Genomic DNA, 14,702 nt, shown 5'->3' on the forward strand with positions numbered 1-14,702 from the left:
AGAATATGCTAAAATCAAAAGCATTAAAATTATTAGCTCCGAAGCTAAAGCTGCCCCATTAAACCAGTTTCCCTTAAAAAAGTTAAGACTCGATTTATAGACCCAGAGTCATCCCCTAAAATATTTTTTAAGTCTCCCCTTATCTTCAACATGTCTCTGGCCCTTTGGTATGTTGTACATTCCGTCAGGATATGTTTTATCGTCAGGGGTTGGAAACACTCATTGCAGCGGGGCTGTTCTTTTACCTCCGCAAAGAGGTACGAATGAGTGAGGGCAGAGTGTCCTATTCTCAGGCGCGTAATCATGACCTCTTCCCTCCGAATGTTCCGGATGGAAGAGGACCATGGTGAAACGACCGGTTTTATTGCCCTGAGTTTATTATTTTGAAGAGACTGCCAAGTCTCCTTCCACTGATGCAGGACCGAGTTCCGCAAGGCGGCCTTCACGTCCTCCATTGGAACCAAGGTGGAGTCGGTCTCGGGTTGTCGAAGGGCATCCTTCGCTGCCTGGTCAGCTTTTTCGTTGCCTCTTATGCCGACGTGACCAGGAGTCCATATAAAGGAGACCCTGTTCCCCTTTCTCTGAAGGGACAACAGGGTATAATGGATCTCCTGGACTATCGGGTGCACAGGTGCAAAGGCCGATAAAGATTTTAGGGCGCTCAACGAGTCGGTGCAGATGAGAAAAGAGCCATTGCTTTCTTTTATTTCTCCTAGGGCCGTCCTTATGGCTGACAGCTCGGCTGTGAAAATGCTGCAAGAAGTGTGCAGTTTTTTCCTCACGACTCCATGGTAGTGGGACACGACCGCATAGGCACATGCAGATTCTGACTTTGACCCGTCGGTGTAGACTGGGACAAAGTCAGAAAGTGAGCTGAGGACGGCACTGAAGAGCTGCTGGTATTCGGAATCGGTCGTTTTGGCTTTGCGGCGTGCACTGGCAATGAGTTTAATATCCGGCATTGGTGTTAACCAAGGCGGATACTTAGCATAGGAGACGGGGCATATTTGAGGAAATGTAAAATTTACCTCATTAATAAAATCATTAAAACGAACGGCAAAGGGCCTAGTTGCCCTTCTCCGCCTGTTAAATAAATCTAAAAACCGTTGGTTAAAAACTATGTTAAAACAAGGGTGGATTGTCTCTGATAAAATTTTGCAGGCATAGTTGCCCATTAAAATCATCCTGCGGGTTTCCAACGGAGGCTCCCCTGCGTCTGCAAGTAAGCTTGGGACTGGGCTTGTTCTAAATGCCCCGGTGGCCAACCGTATCCCAGCATTGTGGACACATGTGAGTGGTCTCAAGTAAGACTCTCGTCCTGAGGAATACACTATGGAACCATAGTCCAGTTTGGATCGCACCAAGCCTCTGTACAATAAAAGCATGGTGGAGCGGTCTGCTCCCCAAGTGGAGTGAGTTAAAAACTTTAAAACGTTGAGGGTTTGGCGACACCTCTCGCGTAACACGCGGATATGCTCCCGCCAGTTCAGCTTTTGGTCCAGGATCATGCCGAGAAAGCGGACGGACTCCACAAATGGAAGAATCCTACCCAACAGGGTTAGGGTCGGGGTAACGTGGTAACCGCGAAGACGGTGAAAGTGCACGCATTTCGTTTTCTCCATGGAGAAACGAAATCCGTTCTTTCTCGACCACTCTCCCAGTTTGTTTAGAGTCACCTGGGCTTGCCTGGAAGCGTTTGGCAGTCGTGTCGACCGGCAAAATATGGCTAAGTCGTCCACATAGAGCGATGCCATCACCGGGGCATTGATGCATTCCACCACGTCGTTGATGGCGATGGCAAATAACGTCACGCTCAGTACTGAGCCCTGGGGTACCCCGTTCTCCTGTGTAAAAGATCGGGAAAAGTGCTTCCCAGTCCTTACTTTAAAAAGGCGGTTAGTTAAAAAATTTCTGATAAATAGGGCCATGTTGCCTCTAAATCCCCACTTGTGGAGCGTGTTGAGGATTCTCCATCGCCACACACTATCATAGGCCTTCTCCAGGTCGAAAAAGACTGCTATGACGTGTTGACGGTGGAGAAAGGCTTCCTGGATGAAGTTCTCAGTGCGCACCAGATGGTCTGTCGTGGACCTGCCACGCCGAAAGCCGCACTGAGCGTCGGAGAGCAGGTGACGACTCTCCAAGCACCACATGAGACGTCGGTTTACCATCCGTTCCATCACCTTGCACAGGCAGCTGGTGAGAGATATGGGACGGTAGTTGTTCGGGTCATTTTTGTCCTTGCCCTGTTTTGGGATTGCTATCACGATGGACTCTCGCCAGGCATTTGGAAAACTGCCCTCGTTCCAAAGTTGGTTGAGGGTATTTAGGACCTCCCCAATCGCAGTTTCCGGAATGTTCCGGAGAAATGCGTTGTGGATTTCGTCCGCCCCTGGCGAGGTGTAATGGGAGTCTTCGATGGCGGATTTAAGCTCCCAGGACGTGAAAGGCTCATTGTAATATTCACTTGTAGGACCTGCACCAAAATTGAGAGGGACTCTCTCGCATCGCCTCTTCAGGTTCGCAAAGTCCGCGGCATAGCCCTCGTCACTGCTATTGGCCGCGAACTGACTGGCAAATATGTTGCTTATTTCGGCAGGTGAATTAACCACCCGGCCAGCAACAAGCAATGGCGAGATGACAAATGAGCCCTTGGACCCGGAGATTTTCTTGACTTTGTCCCATACCTGACCAAGCGGCGTGCGATGGTTGATGGTAGAGACGTATTCTATCCAGGAAGCCCTCTTGGCCTCCTTCACGGCCCTTCGAGCTCGCGCTCTCAGGCGGCGGTACGATGCCAGATTAGTTGCCGTGGGATATTTTCTAAAAATATTTAATGCTTTTTTCCTCGCCCGAATCGCCCGGTCGCATTCCCCGTTCCACCAAGGGACAGGAGCTCGATTAATGTTCCCGGACGTACGAGGGATACTTTTGGTAGCTGCCGCCAACAGCGTTGAACTTAATTTATCGACGTTGTGCAACGCGTCGAAACTTGCGTCGTGTTTATATGTAAACGTACGCTTGAAAAGTGGCCAGTCCGCACGGTTAATACGCCACTTTTCCGGAGGTTTTGAAATGGTGGGCGAAGAGTCTTCTTTAACGAGTACAAGAGGAAAATGGTCACTCCCACAGAGATCGTTGTGGGTGGACATTTTCAGCTTTGGGGCTAGACTTCTCGAGCATAGACAAAGATCTATTGCTGAGAATTCCCCATTGAAGCTGTTAAACCGGGTTTTTTCGCCGCTATTTAATAAAAACAGGTTAAAATCCTCAATAAAGTTGGATAAAATTCGACCTCTCCTATTGCTTTGGGTTTCTGGCCCTCCCCAGAGAGGATCATGGGCATTAAAATCTCCCATCAAAATGAACGGCTGAGGAAGCTGGTGGACAAGGGCTTCAAGGTTCAGGCGGGTCACCGGTGCACCCTCTGGCAGATACACGTTGCATAACGTCATCCTCTCAGGGGTGTGCACCGTGACAGCGACGGCCTGGAATGGAGAGTTCAGATGGACTCGCGAGGTGTAAAGGGCCTCACGGGCCGCAACTGCTACTCCCCCTTGGGCTCGTTGGCCACTTAGGTCATCCGTTCTAAAAACAGTGAATCCCTTCAGAATACCCTTATCTTCAGCCTTAAAATGGGTCTCTTGGAGACAAATACAAGAGGGTTTAAAATCTTGGATTAAAATGGCCAGCTCCTCCTTGTGCCGATAAAAGCCATTGCAGTTCCACTGCAGAATGGAACACATTTAAAGTGTTAAATTAAAATAAATAAATAAATATATAAATAAATAAGATGACTAAAAAGGGAGATGACCAACTCTATTGAGGTTATCGCTTGAAGCGATGTTTCCTCTTCCACTCGTTTGCGAAGACCTCAGTATCAGAGATACTCTGGTCCTCTTCAATTACCTCCGGCCTCTTTGGCTTCACTGGAGGCGGCGGGGAAGGTGTATTCTCACGCCCTTTTGGCGTGTTCCCCTTGGTGGTTTTCTGTGGGCTCTTCTTTGAAGGGCCCACAGGAGTAGGTGGCTCCTTGTCCACCTTACTCTTCCCATCCTTCACCCTTTTGGGTTTAGGCACTTGCGTGTTTTCAACTGGGGATTCTTTCGGTATCTCCGTCTGCGTGGCGATGGTACACTTTACACATTGCGTGGTTGCAACGGAAGCAAAGGACCGGGAGAAAGTTGGAGCGATTAGCGCCCTGTATTTTCTCCTCGCTTCCGCATATGGGATTTTTTCAAGGGTTTTTATCTCCATGACTTTCCTCTCTTCTTTCATCTTCGGGCAATCACGAGAGTACACTGGGTGTGTACCCTCGCAATTGACACAAAGAGGTTCCGAAGAGCACTCTTTATCCTCGTGCGCGTCTTTGCCACAGCGCGGGCAGGTGGCCTTACCCTCGCAACGCGACGCGACATGGCCGAACCGTTGGCATTTGAAACAACGCACGGGATTTGGGATGAATGGCCTCACTGGTACCGATTCATAGCCCACAAACACCTTGTCGGGTAGTCTATCACGCGCAAACGTCAAGATCACGGAGGTGCTGTTTACGTTTTCTCCGTTGCGCCTTGTGGTGAGTCGACGACAATCAGTCACTCCCTGAGAGAACATTTCTCTCTTGATTTCTTCGATGTCCACGTATAGGAGGTCGTAGTGACTGATGACTCCCCGACAGGTGTTAAGAGTGCGGTGCACCTCCACCTTAATCGGAATGTCATGGAGCATTCCCGTAGCAAGCAGTTTATCGCTTTGTGTATCGTTCAGGGTCTCTATAAGAAGTGTACCATCCCGGAGCTTCTTCACGCTCTTTGGGTCCCCAGGCACAATCTGTGACAAAACTCTGCGAATTAAGAAAGGAGAAACCTTTTTCAAGGTTTCACCTTCCTTTATGCACGACATAATTAAATAGCGCTTACATGCGCCTATGCACTTTTCTCCCCCGCCGGTGTCCGGACGGGATCTTTTTAGTGGTGGAAAGGGTTTTTCCTCCATAATAATTAATTATTCGTCCCTCGGCCTCCCCACCCGCCACGGAGCCACACATTTGGGACGCCACTCCGCCAAACCGGAGTGGTCGCCAGGGCTAACTCGAGGGATATAGCGCTTCTGGAGTGGTTGTCTGTTTCGGGGTGGATCTTCGGTGCAAGGGCCCACCAAAACCCTTACATCTCCGACCTCCCTACGCAGACCCCCACAACCTTGGCACTCGCCACCGGAGCGAAAACGCGACGGAAGCCGATTGACCGGGAGTGGCTAGCTCCCGGCCTCCCGTTTACGCGAAATCCGGGGCCGAAGAGGGATATCGCTCTCCGGTCCATACAGGGCATCCGAAACCCTGCTGGGAACCAGAAAGATCACCCTCCAGGATCCCCTTTTCTCCCTTACGGGTCTCCAGGCACGGCAAACACCTGGGCGGATCGCAGGCCAGATGGTATGGCCGCTCACAGACAGTGGATCCACAGCACTGTCCGGACGCATCCCTTGCTGGCTTGGGGTTTGTTTTCGGGGTTTTCTCCCCGCCCTTTTAGTCGCCTCTTACGACAAGCAGGGATACTGCGGGAGTATTCTCTAACCCCCTACCCGCAGGGGGCGAAACGACCGGTTTTATTGCCCTGAGTTTATTATTTTGCAGAGACTGCCAAGTCTCCTTCCACTGATGCAGGACCGAGTTCCGCAAGGCGGCCTTCACGTCCTCCATTGGAACCAAAGTGGAGTCGGTCTCGGGTTGTCGAAGGGCATCCTTCGCTGCCTGGTCAGCTTTTTCGTTGCCTCTTATGCCGACGTGACCAGGAGTCCATATAAAGGAGACCCTGTTCCCCTTTCTCTGAAGGGACAACAGGGTATAATGGATCTCCTGGACTATCGGGTGCACAGGTGCAAAGACCGATAAAGATTTTAGGGCGCTCAACGAGTCTGTGCAGATGAGGAAAGAGCCATTGCTTTCTTTTATTTCTCCTAGGGCCGTCCTTATGGCTGACAGCTCGGCTGTGAAAATGCTGCAAGAAGTGTGTAGTTTTTTTCCTCACGACTCCATGGTAGTGGGACACGACCGCATAGGCACATGCAGATTCTGACTTTGACCCGTCGGTGTAGACTGGGACGAAGTCAGAAAGTGAGCTGAGGACGGCACTAAAGAGCTGCTGGTATTCGGAATCGGTCGTCTTGGCTTTGCGGCGTGCACTGGCAATGAGTTTAATATCCGGCATTGGTGTTAACCAAGGCGGATACTTAGCATAAGAGACGGGGCATATTTGAGGAAATGTAAAATTTACCTCATTAATGAAATCATTAAAACGAACGGCAAAGGGCCTAGTTGCCCTTCTCCGCCTGTTAAATAAGTCTAAAAACCGTTGGTTAAAAACTATGTTAAAACAAGGGTGGATTGTCTCTGACAAAATTTTACAGGCATAGTTGCCCATTAAAATCATCCTGCGGGTTTCCAACGGAGGCTCCCCTGCGTCTGCAAGTAAGCTTGGGACTGGGCTTGTTCTAAATGCCCCGGTGGCCAACCGTATCCCAGCATTGTGGACACATGTGAGTGGTCTCAAGTAAGACTCTCGTGCTGAGGAATACACTATGGAACCATAGTCCAGTTTGGATCGCACCAAGCCTCTGTACAATAAAAGCACGGTGGTGCGGTCTGCTCCCCAAGTGGAGTGAGTTAAAAACTTTAAAACGTTGAGGGTTTGGCGACACCTCTCGCGTAACACGCGGATATGCTCCCGCCAGTTCAGCTTTTGGTCCAGGATCATGCCGAGAAAGCGGACGGACTCCACAAATGGAAGAATCCTACCCAACAGGGTTAGGGTCGGGGTAACGTGGTAACCGCGAAGACGGTGAAAGTGCACGCATTTCGTTTTCTCCATGGAGAAACGAAATCCGTTCTTTCGCGACCACTCTCCCAGTTTGTTTAGAGTCACCTGGGCTTGCCTGGAAGCGTTTGGCAGTCGTGTCGACCGGCAAAATATGGCTAAGTCGTCCACATAGAGCGATGCCATCACCGGGGCATTGATGCATTCCACCACGTCGTTGATGGCGATGGCAAATAACGTCACGCTCAGTACTGAACCCTGGGGTACCCCGTTCTCCTGTGTAAAAGATCGGGATAAGTGCTTCCCAGTCCTTACTTTAAAAAGGCGGTTAGTTAAAAAAAAAAAAAAAAAAAAAAAAAAAAAAAAAAATTCCTGATAAATAGGGCCATGTTGCCTCTAAATCCCCACTTGTGGAGCGTGTTGAGGATTCTCCATCGCCACACACTATCATAGGCCTTCTCCAGGTCGAAAAAGACTGCTATGACGTGTTGACGGTGGAGAAAGGCTTCCTGGATGAAGTTCTCAGTGCGAACCAGATGGTCTGTCGTGGACCTGCCACGCCGAAAGCCGCACTGAGCGTCGGAGAGCAGGTGTCGACTCTCCAAGCACCACACGAGACGTCGGTTTACCATCCGTTCCATCACCTTGCACAGGCAGCTGGTGAGAGATATGGGACGGTAGTTGTTCGGGTCATTTTTGTCCTTACCCTGTTTTGGGATTGGTATCACGATGGACTCTCGCCAGGCATTTGGAAAACTGCCCTCGTTCCAAGTTGGTTGAGGGTATTTAGGACCTCCCCAATCGCAGTTTCCGGAATGTTCCGGAGAAATGCGTTGTGGATTTCGTCCGCCCCTGGCGAGGTGTAATGGGAGTCTTCGATGGCGGATTTAAGCTCCCAGGACGTGAAAGGCTCATTGTAATATTCGCTTGTAGGACCTGCACCGAAATTGAGAGGGACTCTCTCGCATCGCCTCTTCAGGTTCGCAAAGTCCGCGGCATAGCCCTCGTCACTGCTATTGGCCGCGAACTGACTGGCAAATATGTTGCTTATTTCGGCAGGTGAATTAACCACCCGGCCAGCAACAAGCAATGGCGAGATGACAAATGAGCCCTTGGACCCGGAGATTTTCTTCACTTTGTCCCATACCTGACCAAGCGGAGTGCGATGGTTGATGGTAGAGACGTATTCTATCCAGGAAGCCCTCTTGGCCTCCTTCACGGCCCTTCGAGCTCGCGCTCTCAGGCGGCGGTACGATGCCAGATTAGTTGCCGTGGGATATTTTCTAAAAATATTCAATGCTTTTTTCCTCGCCCGAATCGCCCGGTCGCATTCCCCGTTCCACCAAGGGACAGGAGCTCGATTAATGTTCCCGGACGTACGAGGGATACTTTTGGTAGCTGCCGCCAACAGCGTTGAACTTAGTTTATCGACGTTGTGCAACGCGTCGAAACTTGCGTCGTGTTTATATGTAAACGTACGCTTGAAAAGTGGCCAGTCCGCACGGTTAATACGCCACTTTTCCGGAGGTTTTGAAATGGTGGGCGAAGAGTTCTTTAACGAGTAGAAGAGGAAAATGGTCACTCCCACAGAGATCGTTGTGGGTGGACATTTTCAGCTTTGGGGCTAGACTTCTCGAGCATAGACAAAGATCTATTGCTGAGAATTCCCCATTGAAGCTGTTAAACCGGGTTTTTTCGCCGCTATTTAATAAAAACAGGTTAAAATCCTCAATAAAGTTGGATAAAATTCGACCTCTCCTATTGCTTTGGGTTTCTGGCCCTCCCCAGAGAGGATCATGGGCATTAAAATCTCCCATCAAAATGAACGGCTGAGGAAGCTGGTGGACAAGGGCTTCAAGGTTCAGGCGGGTCACCGGTGCACCCTCTGGCAGATACACGTTGCATAACGTCATCCTCTCAGGGGTATGCACCGTGACAGCGACGGCCTGGAATGGAGAGTTCAGTTGCACTCGCGAGGTGTAAAGGGCCTCACGGGCCGCAACTGCTACTCCCCCTTGGGCTCGTTGGCCACTTAGGTCATCCGTTCTAAAAACAGTGAACCCCTTCAGAATACCCTTATCTTCAGCCTTAAAATGGGTCTCTTGGAGACAAATACAAGAGGGTTTAAAATCTTGGATTAAAATGGCCAGCTCCTCCTTGTGCCGATAAAAGCCATTGCAGTTCCACTGCAGAATGGAACACATTTAAAGTGTTAAATTAGAATAAATAAATAAATATATAAATAAAAGAGATGACTAAAAAGGGAGATGACCAACTCTATTGAGGTTATCGCTTGAAGCGATGTTTCCTCTTCCACTCGTTTGCGAAGACCTCAGTATCAGAGATACTCTGGTCCTCTTCAATTACCTCCGGCTTCTTTGGCTTGACTGGAGGCGGCGGGGAAGGTGTGTTCTCACGCCCTTTTGGCGTGTTCCCCTTGGTGGTTTTTAGTGGGCTCTTCTTTGAAGGGCCCACAGGAGTAGGTGGCTCCTTGTCCACCTTACTCTTTCCATCCTTCACCCTTTTTGGTTTAGGCACTTGCGTGGTTTCTATTGGGGATTCTTTCGGGATCTCTGTCTGCGTGGCGATGGTACACTTTACACATTGCGTGGTTGCAACGGAAGCAAAGGACCGGGAGAAAGTTGGAGCGATTAGCGCCCTGTATTTTCTCCTCGCTTCCGCATATGGGATTTTTTCCAGTGTTTTTATCTCCATGACTTTCCTCTCTTCTTTCATCTTCGGGCAATCACGAGAGTACACTGGGTGTGTACCCTCGCAATTCACACAAAGAGGTTCCGAAGAGCACTCTTTATCCTCGTGCGCGTCTTTGCCACAGCGCGGGCAGGTGGCCTTGCCCTCGCAGCGCGACGCGACATGGCCGAACCGTTGGCATTTGAAACAACGCACGGGATTTGGGATGAATGGCCTCACTGGTACCGATTCATAGCCCACAAACACCTTGTCGGGTAGTCTATCACGCGCAAACGTCAAGATCACGGAGGTGCTGTTTACGTTTTCTCCGTTGCGCCTTGTGGTGAGTCGACGACAATCAGTCACTCCCTGAGAGAACATTTCTCTCTTGATTTCTTCGATGTCCACGTATAGGAGGTCGTAGTGACTGATGACTCCCCGACAGGTGTTAAGAGTGCGGTGCACCTCCACCTTAATCGGAATGTCATGGAGCATTCCCATAGCAAGCAGTTTATCGCTTTGTGTATCGTTCAGGGTCTCTATAAGAAGTGTACCATCCCGGAGCTTCTTCACGCTCTTTGGGTCCCCAGGCACAATCTGTGACAAAACTCTGCGAATTAAGAAAGGAGAAACCTTTTTCAAGGTTTCACCTTCCTTTATGCACGACATAATTAAATAGCGCTTACATGCGCCTATGCACTTTTCTCCCCCGCCGGTGTCCGGACGGGATCTTTTTAGTGGTGGAAAGGGTTTTTCCTCCATAATAAGAAATGATTCGTCCCTCGGCCTCCCCACCCGCCACGGAGCCACACATTTGGGACGCCACTCCGCCAAACCGGAGCGGTCGCCAGGGCTAACTCGAGGGATATAGCGCTTCAGGAGTGGTTGTCTGTTTCGGGGTGGATCTTCGGTGCAAGGGCCCACCAAAACCCTTACATCTCCGACCTCCCTACGCAGACCCCCACAACCTTGGCACTCGCCACCGGAGTGAAAACGCGACGGAAGCCGATTGACCGGGAGTGGCTAGCTCCCGGCCTCCCGTTTACACGAAATCCGGGGCCGAAGAGGGGTATCACTCCCCGGTCCATACAGGGCATCCGACACCCTGCTGGGAACCAGAAAGCTCACCCTCCAGGATCCCCTTCTCTCCCTTACGGGTCTCCAGGCACGGCAAACACCTGGGCGGATCGCAGGCCAGATGGTATGGCCGCTCACAGACAGTGGATCCACAGCACTGTCCGGACGCATCCCTTGCTGGCTTGGGGTTTGATTTCGGGGTTTTCTCCCCGCCCTTTTAGTCGCCTCTTACGACAAGCAGGGATACTGCGGGAGTATTCTCTATCCCCCTACCCGCGGGGGGGAAAAAACATTATATATCGCCTCTCCTGTAACTTCTGCCCTGCCTTATACGCGGGCGAATGCACGACCACCCTTTCCCTCCGCATGAATAACCGCCGCTATTCCACCAATATGTGAACAATAATTCAAAGTGAGAAGCTAGATAGCGCTTGCGAACAAAGAAACAGAGAAAAACGTACAAATGAAACACACGTATTCCGAATTTCCGGTTAGCAAACCACCTTCCTCTAGGAAGATAAGGAAGTGATTTCTCAGTCAGATTCGGTAAACGTAGAAGTTTCATTTGTATGTGTTTCTCAGATCCTTCGGCACCCCCCGAAAAATTTCCTCAACTTTCCCCTACTTGCGACCACTCCCGATGTTAAACATATCCGCTTATCAGATCTGCTCCCATCATTACCCGCCACCTTTTTCCCACGCCAATTGCCTCTCGAAAAACATTATCTATCTTTTGTCATGCAAACAGTGCCCTTCATTTTACATAGGCGAATGCATTACCCCTTATCCATTTGAATGAATAATCACCGGTACTCCTGCAATTCTGCCTGACTCTCCTCTCTTCCCATCCCTTCACACGCCAATTCCCACAACCTTTCATTCGACCAGTATTCCTCCCGAATCATTCTAGGGATTTCCCGATTCAGCCACCAATATAGAAGTGAAAACTCACTATTCCGCATATAGCATACTAGCTTTCCGATCTTTTGAAATTTCCGGCCTCGACCGTCACCACTATATACCCCTTCCCAGCATATCCTGCGTTTTCCCCGCCCCAGACTTCGCATTCCCTCCGCCGGAAACCTTCCAGTCTGACCTGAAGAAGGCCTCAGAGAAGGCCGATAGATTAAACTCTCTTAAATTTGTCAACCGCCACGGGAATTACGAGGCACCATCAAAACAATTCCCCGTGTTTATAAGCGAGTGTGCACTGAGAACCACAAAATGAAAACCGGGAAATGCGAGTTGGAAAATAAACTCCGAGAAAGAAAATACGTGGGCGAAGGGGGCCATCGAAGTACTTTTCCAAACAGGGAAGTACTGGGAGGAAAGTTGGCGGAAGGAAAAAAGAAAATGAGAAAACAGAGACGAAGAAAAATAGCCCAAAACAAGCGGCACTCGAAACAAACACTGGGGCCACAAAGCACGAACTTCGAAGAGATGACAAGAAATATTATCAATACAATTGTCTCAAGTACGACATTGCTGCAGCCACAGATGGGTAAAGGACTGCAGCAGATGGATACAGGACTGCAGCAGGTGATTACCAAATAATACAGGACGTGTTCTTCCATACAGACATTATTACCCCGTAGAGTTAAGAATAATTTGGACACGCTGACTTGGAACGCCGACGGAGGCATACAGAACAAAGCATTTGAATTGCTGACACTTTTAAAATACAATTGCTGATACTTTTAAAATACAATAAGTTGACTTATGCGAAGTAACGGAGACCCTTATGTGGCCGGAGACCCTATTAAAAGTCCCGGGGTCTTCACAGTAACAAGAAAAAATGGAAATATAGCCCCCGGTCAACCAGCGATCGGAGTCGTTGCAAATCTCATCAGGGAAGATTTGACAGCATTCGAGTTGAGACAGCCAATGACGATGAACGTCAAAACTGTAGGCGTTCGGATTAAAGCCATCACTGGTGACGTAGATATTTTCTCCTGTTACCCGTCACCTAGAAAGGAATTTCTAGACTAAGACTTCAACGAAATCACCCTATGGGAAACAAATTAATTTTAACCGTCGCCTTTAACACAAAAACCCAGACTGAAATTGTCTTCGGGAAGATACACAGGGGAGAAAACTTCTGAAATAGACCATAACCAATCATTCCACTATCTGTACCCCTCTACAGCCCACGAGAATTGGATAAGGAGAAAAAGGTCGAGATGTAATCGACTTCTCATCCCGAAAACTGAAAATCAAATTGACGCAATATTAGAAGCCTTAACTAAGGCCATCTAAAAAAATAATGAAGGCAAACAAAATTAAGAATAGGGGACACATGGATTTCCTAAAAATGCCCAGTGTTCTCCAGCACCTATTATAATAAGAAAAATAGAGCTCGGAGAGAATATCACAAATATGTTACTCATCCCAAAAAAATGAAGTATTCCGAGGTCATTAGGAAAAGCGATAAAGGAAATAAGTCCCCAAAAAGTAAATAAGCGGAAGGACAAACTTATGGCCCTTAACCTAACGGACAATTCCACCTGGAGCATTGCGAAAAAGCTCAGAGAGACAGAAGTCGCGGGTGCGCCGCTAAAGACATCTGACGGTCGACCAAGACATGATGCACAGGGAAAGGCCGATAATATTGCCGAGTACTTTGAAGAATGTTTTACTCAGAACAATATCTCGTCCGATGACGGCATTGAAATTGAAAACACCGACAGACAGGAGGCACCAGAGAGAGGTACTCCGGTTTTAAAAATTGACGATTCAATTGGAGTCATAAAAACTCTAGATGGATTTATTTATTTATTAATAATATTGAACTGAGGTTTTGAACGTGTTGACAGTGGTGCAAAATGACCATAGCTGAAAATGCACCCTGAAAAACCCCAATACTACTACTAAAAACTCTGACCTGGGGGAAGCTCCAGGATTTGACGTAATTCCCAACGAGGTGTTATATAAATTACCACTCGCGGCGGTCGACAACTTGATTACGATCTCCCAGGCCATTTTAAACTAAGGCTACTTCCCGAGTGTCTGGGAAGAAGCAAAGATGATCGCCATTCCGAAAGAGGAGGGTGACGTCTCAAAGCAATAACTTCAGATATATCTCTCTCCTCTCTCTAGCCTCAGAAAGCTTGTAGATAGGATAATACAGCCAGATATATATAAAATACTTAAGGACGGGGATATTATACCCCAGAAACAATTTAGGTTTATGCGATAAATACAAAGAAACATACCCTAGGGGTGTTTCGGAATGTTTTCAAAGCATTCGACAAAGTTTGGCACAAGGGTCCCCTCACAAAATTGGAAACCATGACGATGTCATTGTGGCTAATAAGTTGAACAAGATCGAAGCTTCAAACAGACACGGATAGCGGCTGGATTGACCACCAAACCATAGGTGTAGACGTGCCGCAAGGTTCAGTCTTTGGTCCAACCCTATTAAGTGTATTCGTTATTGACTTTCCCACATCTAGGGGTCAGCTTGACTCCAAATATGAAACTGGTAGGTCACGTCACCATAATAATAAGCAAGGCAGTCGGGGACGGGGCCAGAGTCTCCCCGATACTTACACAAGTGTATCAAAAGGAGTATCCAGGGAAGTGAGAACAACCCCGTATAAGGCCCAATGCTAGCTAATATCCGCCGCTCACACCCGGACCGGATCTTCAACGGAAATAAGTTGGGAAAGACTAAAAAATGAAAGGAGACGACTCTGAAAATGTTCTGGAGAAATCGGGTAATCGCAAATATTCGCGAAATATTTAATTTCAACAAATTAAATACGGGTAGTAGTTTTAGGGGTTTGTAGGGTGCGTCGACAGCTATGGTCATTTTGCACCACTGTCATTACGTAAAACTTATGTTCCTTTTAAACTAGGAATAAGTAAACAAATAAATACGAATAAATATATAAATAAATAAAATAAACAAAAAAAAAGGAAAATGCTAAAATCAAAAGCATTAAAATTATGAGCTCCAAAGCTAAAGCTGCCCCATTAAACCGGTTGACCTTAAAAAACTTAAGACTCGGTTAATAGACCCAGAGTCATCCCCTAAAATATTTTTTAAGTCTCCCCTTATCTTCAACATGTCTCTGGCCCTTTGGTATGTTGTGCATTCCGTCAGGATATGTTTTATCG

The sequence above is a fragment of the Hetaerina americana genome, unplaced genomic scaffold (genome assembly GCF_022747635.1).
Source record: "Hetaerina americana unplaced genomic scaffold, ioHetAmer1.1.p SCAF_61, whole genome shotgun sequence".
In the NCBI taxonomy this organism is placed as follows: domain Eukaryota; kingdom Metazoa; phylum Arthropoda; class Insecta; order Odonata; family Calopterygidae; genus Hetaerina; species Hetaerina americana.